The sequence below is a fragment of the Thamnophis sirtalis genome, unplaced genomic scaffold (assembly GCF_051295495.1).
Source record: "Thamnophis sirtalis isolate CommonGarterSnake01/CBP01778 unplaced genomic scaffold, rThaSir2_p1.2 scaffold_6, whole genome shotgun sequence".
NCBI classification, from domain to species: Eukaryota; Metazoa; Chordata; class Lepidosauria; order Squamata; family Natricidae; genus Thamnophis; species Thamnophis sirtalis.
The window spans coordinates 36941770-36953717 of record NW_028261386.1 but is presented as its reverse complement, the minus strand read 5'-3'; the positions used below and the strand labels follow the sequence as shown (position 1 = coordinate 36953717).

At 34.9% G+C, this 11948-nt stretch overlaps 1 protein-coding gene across 5 annotated transcripts in view; it reads left to right on the top strand.

Moving 5' to 3' along the window:
• The first annotated feature begins 262 nt into the window (after nucleotides 1-262).
• Nucleotides 263-11948, top strand: part of SLC8A1 (solute carrier family 8 member A1) — a 276480-nt gene continuing 264794 nt past the window's right edge. For 3 of the 5 annotated variants that reach the window (XM_087717614.1, XM_087717613.1, XM_087717609.1), the window contains exon 1: nucleotides 264-411. The gene's annotated coding sequence lies outside the window, so the exon portion shown is untranslated. Of the gene's footprint in view, nucleotides 412-2748; nucleotides 2853-11948 lie in introns of those variants that run through there. The other 2 variants (XM_087717615.1, XM_087717612.1) reach the window with 2 other exon arrangements.

Sequence of the window (11948 nt, the reverse complement as noted above, 5' to 3'; positions counted from 1 at the left end):
AAGCCATGAAAAGAAATATATTGCTTTCCAGCTTATTTGAAAGAGAAAGTGGGGGGGGGAGGGAGGGAGGGAGGGAGGGAGGCTTTGTGGCATAGACCAAAGGGTGCATAAGTGGCCAGAGAAAGTGTGGAGCCTTTTCTTCTTTTTTAAAATCATTTACGTGTTGGATGAAGCTGAAAGCTGCCAGATAGCTTCTTTTCAACAGCTCAGAGTTACTGTTGGGAACAGATCCATGTATGGAAGCAAAAGCAGAAAAGCAGAGATAAGCCGCTATCCAGCTATGCAAACCATGTTTCAAGACACTTAAAGGACAAGCATGCAAACTCTTTTCTTTCTGGTAAATTTAGAGAAGTGAACATATCAGGCTTTTGTTCTATTGAACCTACGCAGAACTACTGAGTCTTGACAGTGGTAAGTGAGGAGGAAAAAAAACCCTCATTTATGTTGCTTTTTGTAAATGTGTTGACTTTAGTAAGACAGTACCCCTAGAAGCAGCAGTTACACTTGAGGCTTTCAGATGCTTCCTGCGAGAAAGAATTTGGCTTAGACGCTAAAGGAATAGCAGGAGCTGTTTTGGGTCCCCAAGAGGCAGAGAAACTTTGGGGAAGGACGGGGTTAGTCTCTGTTGAAATTTCTGAATTGGCTATTTCTGATTCATCGTATTGAGAATAAGGCGAAAGTCTACTGTTGTGTTACCTTTTTATATGTAAGCACAAATGCAAGAATCTTGTAAAAGCATCTTTGCTTTCATTTTAAACGTTCCCCTAGTTGAACACTGAGCATGTTGAGCAAGAGTTGTAGGGTGTACTTTTCATTTTCATCAGCAACCATGTGTTTTTTGGCAGATGAGGCCTTTCTGATGCATATGAGAGCATTACATTCTGTTTCGGAACACTGTTAGACTGCTCTCGGGAGCATTATAGTGTTATGAAGATCTCAGGAGTGCCAGTACCTCTGTAGGGATATTTCTCCATAAAGTGTTATATTTTATATTCTATGTAACAATATAATATGTTTTTAAAGTTTCTATGTCTTAATACTAAGAAAGAATATCATTCCTAGTATCAGGTTATTATTATTTAACAGAAAACCTATTTTTTAAAACTTGATGTATATTAAGGAGCTTGTGTGTGTAAGAATGTGTGTGTGTGTGAGAGAGAGAGAGAGAAATAGAGAGATAGAGATAGATAGATAGATGATAGAGAGATAGAGATAGAGATAGAGATAGAGATAGAGATAGAGATAGAGATAGAGATAGAGATAGAGATAGAGATAGAGATAGAGATAGAGATAGAGATAGAGATAGAGATAGAGATAGAGAGATAGAGAGATAGAGAGATAGAGAGATAGAGAGATAGAGAGATAGAGAGATAGAGAGATAGAGAGATAGAGAGAGAGAGAGAGAGAGAGAGAGAGAGAGAGAGAGAGAGAGAGAGAGAGAGATTGAACTTGTAAATCATCTTTTAATTTTCAGAAATGTTAAGTTAGACAGTTCTGGCTCTTTGTGCTCTTAGATGTGGGCGCATGAAAAACTGATGAAATTAGAAAAGCTGTTCTCGCTTAATTATTAGTTCGAAGGTACTAGGAGGCAGTCAGAGCTGTGATAAATGGGAAATTTCCTCTTTATTCTTTCTACAGAAATAAGGTATTGGCCCTGATGTGCTCCCCATGGTTCTGTTTCCATTTTTAAATTCTTTTTTGGGCAAATTTTAGGCCATTGAATTCGGATTTAATCATACTGTGAGTCCCTGTATTTATAACAATTAGTCTTACATTAATCATCACTGATTTCAGCAGAGATTCTCAAATTATGCCTGTCTAGCTCCAATAACTCAAATATTTACATTTTCTATGTCCTAAAATTCTTACTTTACTCTGACAATATTTAAAATATAATTATTCAAAGGAAAATATAATTTACAAAGCTTATGATATTCCTTCTTAATAAGATGCACACATTTCTGTAGAAATGCTATTGGGCACATTGGCTGGCTTTATTGAACAAAATGTAGGATTACAAAGCACATAAGCCTTAAAATATTGGTTTACAAAATTTAATAGTTATCTTCAGATAATATGATAAATCAACACTAATAAATCTCATTATGGTTTTATGTCTATGAAATGCATAGACCAAAAGAAAATTGAAAGTTAATGCAAGTTATTAGATTATAGATTAATTTTAACCACATTTATTCAGCATACTCTATTTACTTCATTGACTTCTAGGAAAGTCTCTTTAAGATTACGATTTCAGAACTGAGAAATTAATATTTACAATGTCTGTATCCTAAACTTGCTAGGTAGCTCCCTGAATGCATTTTTGTCCATCATATTCAATTTACTGGCTTCCCTGGGAGATAGATCATTTCTAATCTGAAAATCTGGATTAACTAAGATTTAAATGTATAAGATTATGACTTCTCTAAATTAAAACTGAAAACTTTGCATTAGGCTACATACAAGCATAAAGTGCATAGTCTGGAAACCAAGAGCCACATAAGGCTCCAAGGCTTTCCAGAAACCCTGCAAAAGTTGTCATATAATTGCTTTATTTAAGGTGACAAAAGGGGAGAATTCTCTAATTTATGAACATTTATCAATATTGTCCTGTTTCTGCCCTGGTGGGGGAAAATGTCCAGCATTTTACTTAGAGGTTAAATGTTCTGCCCCCAAATTAGATATCTATGTGTCCTAGAGAGAATGATCTCATATTCTGGATGTGTCTCATAGTGTGCTTGTGTTAATGCTGTGCTAATGCTGTACTTACACACACGAGGAAGCAGTGTAATCCTGAAAGAGAATTACATTGCCTCTTGATTCAGTACTTTGGAATCAGTTCGTGGAACAAAGTAAGTTTAATTTTAAAAAATATATTATTTGCATATTTTAAAATATATTTTCCTATAATTACTTAGAAGGACTTTGCATGACATATTTTCCTTAATGTTTAACATATTCAGATTAGAGCTAAGAAGTATTTCTGAAACTCTGGTAGGTAAATTTAAAATATTTCTTCTAAATGACCTCATAAAATAATCTTGAAAGAATCTAGTACATTTAGAGACAGAAAAACATAAATTTAAGCAAACAATAACAATTGTAATTCCATTATTTTGAATTGACATTATATTAATTTCATAAATAAGAATGTTTGGATATAGAGTAAACATGCCCTAACAACAACTATTGATCTTTATAGGATTGGTCTGGATATATGATTTTCAATTATCCACATTAACAACTTATACTGTTCTGCAGCTATAGTTGTGATGATATTTCATAATACAAGGAAACTTTGTATTGGCTCAACAATGCTATTTTAAAAGTAGTGTGGATAGCCCCTCTTGTTAATCTTTTCTGAAAGAGCCCTATATTCCCTATATATTCTGTGTATGTATTGGCTCTAATCTGACACCATCCAGATTTTTTTTCAACACCCCTGGAATTCCCCAGTCAAAGTAGCCATTAGCTATGGTAGTTGAATGTTGATAAGATGACTTATGATCAAAAAATTGGTTTTATGCAAGTCGAGGATAATTTATTTAAACAAATAAGAGATCAAAGCTTAATGCATATAAAGAGACTATACAATGTATTAATACAGATGGATTCTGAAACAGAATTTGTTAAAGACTGTATGATAAAGTGGGCTCAAAATATTGAAGAACCAATAATGTTGGATACATGGGAAAGGATCTGGGTAAGAAATGTAAAATTTACACAAGCCCAAAACTTGAGAGAAAACTTTTATAAAATGTTTTATAGATGACATTTAGATCCTAAAAAGTTGGCTTCTATGTATTTGAACTTACAACCCAAATGCTGGAGATGTGATTCTCTCGACGCCACATATTTTCATATATGGTGGACTTGCAAAAAGGTTAAGGCATTTTGGATAAAAATATGGTGGATTATGCAAAATGTTCTTTAAAAAAGGATAAAGTTTACCCCTCAGTTATTTTTGTTAGGTATAATTACTGATTGTACAGCTGTAGAGATTAATTTGATTTTGCACTTAATAACTGCAGCTAGATTGTTGGTGGCGCAATACTGGAAGAAGGAAGATTTGCCTACAATTCAAGAATGGACATGGAAAGTCATAAATTTAGCCGAGATGGCTAAAATATCTGCATATCTTAAGGACCACTCAAACAAGAGATATAAACGAGAGTGGAAAAAATAGATCGATTATATACAAAATAAATATGGGACTAAGAAATTCCAGATAGCTTATGATTAAGATCAGGAATGATATAAATTGTTTAAAGTTAGCCTAGCAAGGAGGAGCTAAGTTCAATGTAAAGCTGTTATCAATTTTTTATTCTTTTTTCCAATATATTTTAGACGGATTTTGTTAAAGATTTATACCGTGTATGGTTTCTGGGAAGTCGGGGGAGGGAAGGCTGGGGGGAGGTGGGAGGTGGGGAGGGAGGGATGAATATTAGGCTTGATGAGGGGTGTTAGATTTTAATGTAATATGATTGCACATGTATACTGTCTTCTCTTATTTTTTCTTTAAAACTAAGATATGTTAAGTATATTGATATGGAAGCATAAATACCATCAACATAGAATGGAGTTTGCTCAGAAGCTGAAGTACACCAAGTGAATGAGTGGAAGAGTGGGAAGAGAGAAAAGAAAGATAGGAAGAGAGGGATAGGAGAGAGGGTAAGGGGGGAAGATGAGGAGGATAAGGAAGAGTGGAATGAAGAGAGAGGAGAGGAGAAAGGAAAGGGAAGTAGAGTAGAAAAGGATGATGGAGGGAAGAAAGGAGGGAGGACAGAGGTAGAAGAAAGAGGTGTATGGAGAGCAGAAAAGCTAATAATGGGTTTTTATCTTTCGGGGCGTTGATGGCAAGAGGAACTGATGTAATTACTACTTAATACAATAGGATATTGGCTATGTAATAGTATACATGTATTTATATGTTATGAAAATGGAAAATAAAAAAGTATATTTTAAAAAAAAGAGGACATGGAAATTTTGTAACTTTTTTTAAATTGAAAAGGTAGCACTTGTTGAAAGACGAAGTAAGGAAAAACATGCAGAAATTCACTCATGTCTGAATTCTACTAATGAGTAAAAAAAATTATACAGTAGATTGCTTATGTGCCCTCAGGCTATTAGCCAGTCTTAGCAATCACATAAACTTTCTTCATTATGATCTAACTCTAACCTGGTCCTTCAGCACTCATGGTTACTGTATCTGGGTCTATCCCAGGAGTGGGTTCCAGCAGGCACTACTTCCAGTTTGCTTGTGGGTGCGCCCAGCAGGCACGCACTTGAGGTATGCTGTGAGCACATGTGCAGTGCAATTAAAATTATTTTGTGCATGCACAGAACCCAAAGATGCCACCAGAGAACTGGTTTGGTGGTGTGGCAGGCCTGGGTCACTGCCGGTTGCAGTGACCCAAGCTGCCAAACCACTACCGGTTCAGCCAAACCAGTCCAAACCAGTAGAAACCCACCACTAGTTTAGCCACCTTGCTTGCGGTCATCCTCTTCTTTTTCCTTCCACCTTTCTCAGTCTTAGAGCCTTCGCTAAGAAGCTAGATCTTTACATAATGTGTCTGAAATAGGATTATTTTCAGCATGGTTATTTTTGTCTCAAGTGAGAATTCCCACCCTCTTTGCTTACTTGGCTGTTCATGGCATTATCAGAAGTCTTTTCCAACATCAAAGTTCAAAAGCACCAATACGCTTCCTATCGTGATTGTCCCAAGTCCAACTTTCACTTCCATTTCTTGCACGATTCTGTTCTTTGTATAATCACAACACAACATTTGAATATCTTTTTCAAGGCCTTTTCATGGTTGTTCCACCAAGGGCTACCTTGAAGTATATTTCCTGTTCCTTTACTGTTGATGGTTAATCCTAAAAGACAGCAGTTATCACCCTCTTCGTTATCTTCATTGTAAATTCTAAAGCTGACCTGTTTGACCTGTTGTTATTAGTTTAGTTATCTTTATATTTAATTGTACTGCTGTTTTTTTTATTATGCTACTTAACTTTTATTACTAGGGTTTGCAGGTTCTTTGTATTTTCAGGTTTCAGGGCAGTATCATCAGGCTGTTCTTATTCCAGTCCCACTCCCTTAACATATATTCATCAAATATATTGGATAAATAAGGGGAAATATATAATCTTGTCTCACTCCTTTGCCAACTTGGAACCACTCTACTTCACCATGTTCTGTCTGTATCGTGACTGCTGAGCTATATATAAGAGTATCATAGAGGTGGTGACATATTCCAGGATTCCCATTTTTCTGAGCTCTTTTCACAGTTTGATGCAATCAACACATTTGAAGACCTTTCCATAATGAATGAAGCAGAAAAATGTGAAAGCTTTTAATTATTTTGTTATATAACTAGTTTGTCAAAGAAAAGAGAGCTTTCTGAAAGGTATAATATTCTTTCAGGATTTCAAAAACTGGATGAAACATTTTCATTGTATTTAACAGCCATTTTTTCAAGTAATGTTAGGTCAAATATTTCTTCAATTTCCACACTTCCATTTTTTCCCCTAGATACCTTGGAAGAATATTCTAGCTTTCAGGAGAAGGTGACTTCATAAAATGATTATCTCACCTTAAATATATACATTTTCTGGAACGTGCCTTCCTACAAATCCTCTATTGAAACTTTAAATGAGTATGTAGATTCCAGATGTTTTTAGATTATACTAATCTTCTCTCCATAGTTAATAACAGGACATTTCAGGTTCCACAGTAGTCCTTAGGTATAGACTGTAGTTCAGTTGTTTAAATTTGCTTGTCCCATTCCAAAATATATGTACATTTCCTGTTCTTTAGTGAAAGGAAAAGTGGATTGATTATATATCTATAAGTACTTAGGATATTTAATTTTGTATTTCTATGTATTACACACCTGATATAGTTTACAATTTATCTTGAATGTGCTCAAAAACCCTGCTTTCTTCCAACAACTCTGATAAGGCTTAGCAACAGCTGCCATTGTTTATTAAAAGACTTTGCATATCTTACTGTGTAGCCATTAGCCACGCAGTCTTATCATGCTATTGGCTTGCGACTTCCCCGCCTAAAAGAAGACAAACCAACAAAAAGAAGCCAAAGCAACCTGATGATTTGCTGACAAATAACATACAAAATTTTAAACAAGTGCAAGATGCTTTCAAAATTTACAGGGCTGTTCAAAGGAGCCAGTGCAAGTTCAATCAAGGTGAGAATGCAAGGTAAATGTGACAATGAGTTCCTGATTCATCTATGATGTGGCTATACACCAGAATCCAGCATTATCTCGTCGTGATGTATTGAGTCAATTGTATTTCTCTCTGGCCAATGTAATACAACCTGCGTTTTGGTCTCCCTTTTAAAAATATATGGTTTTGGCCAAGGATAGTCTGTCATAGATCACAAGAGGACACTGCTCTTTATGAATTTGCTATGCTGCAGGCCCCTTAAAAATATTTTTTGCCAGCTGACAGGTAGGTCTGACAAGAACTCACTGCTCTTTCAGATCTACTATATTTTTGTCCTCTTAATTACATCAGTATATTATAAATTCAAAAACGAAAGTGTATAATGCTTTCCTTCTTTTAAAGAATGTGCACCTTTGGAAAGATTGTGTAGTACATTTAAGATGATATTTTCCCATTCATAAATAATATACGGTAGTATTTGGGGGAGAAAATTCTGTATGACAGCTTGTTAATATTGTTTCATTTTCTTCTAATGTTATTTTTGCAACAGGAAGAACAGAAACTAAAAGTTAACATTATAAAAGTTCAAAAGTATTCCAGAATAAAGAACAATAAAATCCAAAGTGAATTATAAATGTGTCATGTTCTGTGAAAATAAAAACATTTTAAATATTCACATTAGATATTTACACCCAAAATCTCTATAATCAAATAAATAAGAGCAATTTACCGGGAAAAACATTATTGTTAATCCTTTTATCTATTTGTTAGCTATGCCAACAAGTGTGCAAGACTGGGAGAATGACTGCCCCAAAGTCATCCAGTTAATTTAACAATGAGGGATATATTTTAGTACCTCTAAGTCCAACACTAACACTTATCTCACAGTTGCTTTCCATTATCAATTATTTGACTTGTTGAAATAAGAATTTACGCACAATTCTAAGGAGAATGAGATTTATCAAATTCAGAAGCCATATTGTCTTCCCAAACTATGTTGACACCTTCAAGAAAAACTGTCAATAGTTTAAAAGTTCAATAATATGTTGATGAAATTATTTTCCATTAAATAGAGATGCACCATTAAGATATATACCATTCTTCAAATGTTATTAACACTTTTGACTTTTGACTGATGAAATTATTTTCCGTTAGAGATGCACTATTAAGATATACACCATTCTTCAAATGTTATTAACACTTATCAACTGATGTTTGATAAGATTGTTGATAGAAATCAGAAATTGCTCTGTAATGCTTCCTACTTCCTTGCCCTCTGCTGCATCCTACATTTGACAAGTTGTCCACTTCTGTTAAAGTGGAGCAGAGCTGTAAAAGAGAAATCTAAAACTCCTTAATTAAAGCCTGCTTGTCAGCCAGCATTCAAAAAAGAACAGCATGTGAATAAGGCTGAATTCTGCAGTGAGTAAATGCATATTTAAAGGATATGTTTGGCATTCCAGAATAAATGCATTGTATATAGCACTGTATCTGATGTTTTGCTTTCTGTTTTGTATCCTGCTGGGTAATATTTTCAAACAGGTCCTTGGGAGAATAAATTCTTCATTTTGTTAGCTTTCCTAGGATATAGTAAAAGCTTTGAAAGTAAGGTTAGTTATCTGTTTCTTAATATATTTAACAATTGCAATTTTTAATTTACAGTATCTTACATTGAAGTGGATAGAAATCTTTGATGTGTATTTGTATATCTGTGAGTAAGCACATATATGTGCATGTAGGCCAGGGAACATGAGAAGCAAATTATTATTATTATTATTATTATTATTATTATTATTATTATTATTATTATTATTGTACAATTGTATCACAGCGGCCAGTTGTTTCGCCGGATTTGGCATTGGTTACTAGTCGGGCCCCACCCAGGGGCCTAGGACGTCGTAACGTATTTTCGTAATATGCGTGCAGATCCAAGCAGTGCGGCTTTTTGCATTTGACTGATGGTGATTTTGTCAATTTTTAACTGTTTTAAATGTAATTCCAGTGCTTTTGGAATAGCACCCAGTGTGCCAATTACCACTGGAATTACCACTGCTGGTTTGTGCCATAGTCGTTGAATTTCGATTTTTAAGTCCTGGTATCTTGCGATTTTTTCATGTTCCTTCTCGGCGACCCTGCTATCACCTGGTATTGCAATGTCTATGATTGTGACCTTATTTTTCTCAACCAGTGTGATGTCTGGTGTATTATGAGCCAGTATTTTGTCTGTTTGTATGCGAAAATCCCACAAGATCTTGACCATCTGATTTTCGGTGACTTTTTCAGGCTGATGTTCCCACCAGTTTGTTGCTGTTTTAATATTATAATTTTTGCACAAATTCCAATGGATCATTTGTGCTACTGAATTGTGCCGCAATTTATAATCAGTCTGCGCAATTTTTTTACAGCAGCTGAGTATGTGATCAAAGTTTCATCAGCTTCTTTGCAAAGTCTGCATTTGGCATCATCAGAGGATTTTTCAATTTTGGCCTTAATGGCATTTGTGCGGATAGCCAGGATTAATGACTCTGTTTCTTTCTTTAATGTACCTGTTGTTAACCATAACCAAGTTTGTTCACTGTCCACTTTATCTTTTATTTTTTCCAGAAATTGGCTATGCAGTGCTTTGTTCTGCCAACTCTCCATTCTTGATTTATCATATCTTTTCTGTATTCTTGTTTCATCTGTTGGACCTTCAGTAGATTTTTGTTCTTTACTTCGATTAATAGATGTTCTTGACTTTCTTTTAAATAATCAGCCAGTGCATGTTTTTCTTCTTCAACTGTTTGCTTCACTTGTAATAATCCTCTGCCACCTGATTTTCGTGGCAGGTATAATCTATCAGTATCACCAAGTGGATGTAAACTGTAGTGTATTGTCATTAGTTTCCTGGTTTTTTTGGTCCAAAATGTCCAAATCAGCTTGTGTCCCGTTAACTATACCAGCTGTGTATCTTATAACTGGTATTGCCCAGGTATTTATGGCCTTGATTGTATTTCCACCATTCAATTTAGATTTCAAAATTTTCCTAACTCTGTTGGTGTACTCTTGCCTGACAATAGTTTTTACTTCTCCATGCTTGATGTTATCCAACTGCAGAATACCTAAGTATGTGTAGGCTTCATTTTCATTGCATTTAATTAGTTGGCCATTGGGCATTTCAATTCCCTCACATGATTTTGTCCCTTTTTATGGATACAGTGGCACATTTTTCCATGCCAAACTGCATTGAAATATAGGTGCTGAATACTCGGACTGTGTTTGTCAATGATTGGATTTCTATTTCTGACTTTCCATAGAGTTTCAAATCATCCATATATAGTAAATGCGAATTTTTTTCAGCTTCTTTGGCTGTTTGGTAGCCTAATTTCATTTTTTTAAGATTACTGATAGTGGGATCATTGCAATGATGAAGAGAAGAGGTGAAAGTGAATCACCCTGGAAAATTCCTCGCTTGATATTAACCATTCCGTAGATCTCATTCCCTACTGCCAACTCAGTTCTCCATTGTTTCATCGCCTTTTCAGTAAAGGATATAATATTTTTACTGATGCCAGTTGTTTCTAAGCATTTTATGATCCAACTATGTGGCAGTGAGTCAAATGCCTTTTTGTAATCAATCCAGACCATATTCAAGTTCGTTTTTCTGTTCTTACAATTTTCTAATATCATTTTATCAATTAGGAGCTGATCTTTTGTCCCCCTGCTCCTTCTTTTGTTGCCTTTTTGCTCTACTGGCCAGATGTTGTTTGTTTCCAAATAATCCATCATGTTATCTGCAATAATGCCTATGAGTAATTTGAAGGTTGTTGGCAAGCATGTTATTGGTCTGTAGTTTAGTTGCATCTTTCTGAATCAAGTATGTTTTTCCAGTTGTCAACCGTTCATCAATTTGGCCCTTTTGTAAAATTTCATTCAGTTGCCCGGCCAATATTGCATGTAAACTGGTCAGATATTTGAGCCAGAAACCATGTAATTGGTCCTTTCCAGGTGATGTCCAATTCTTTACCTTTTTAACTTGATTTTTGACCATCTCAGTTGTTATTTCTAATACTTGCATTTGTTTGTTGCCAATGCTTTTCTCAAAGTCATGTATCCACTTTGCTTTCTTATTGTAGTCCTTTGCATTTTCCCACAATTCTTTCCAGAATTCAACTGTGGCCTGCTTTTTTGGTTTTTCATTTTTGATGTCACCATTCACATTAAGACTTTAATAAAAACGCCGTTGGTCTGATCGAAATTTCTGATTTTGTTTATATTGGATGATTCGTGCCTCATATCTTTCATTTTTTCTAGCTGTTGCTGTTATCTGCTGTTTTACAATCTCTACAGCTTCATTGATGTTTCTTGTATCCAATCTATATCTTCTGATTAGACGATCTATGATTTTGTTGTTTTTAAGCTGTTGCTCATGCATGTTCTTTAAGTTACTACCATCTGCCCTTAATTTTTTGACATTTTGTTCTAATTGGATTTTCCACTTTGGCTTTGATGCTTTTTCCGTTGTGTGACTAGGTACTTTGATTTTAATGCCTAGTTCATTAGTGACTATTACAGCTGCGCTGTACATTAACTGGTTCGTTTCCAAGATGGATCCCAATTCAATTGTTGAAAACACTGCATTAACCATTTTCATGATAGGGGTCAAACTTTTCTTAGGCACAGTTTTTAGTGATGGTAAACGTTGCCTTTCTCATTAAGCAGAAAATGGTCCATGATCTTATCCTTCAATTCTTTTTGTTTTTGAGTTAGTTCATCAGTTGGTT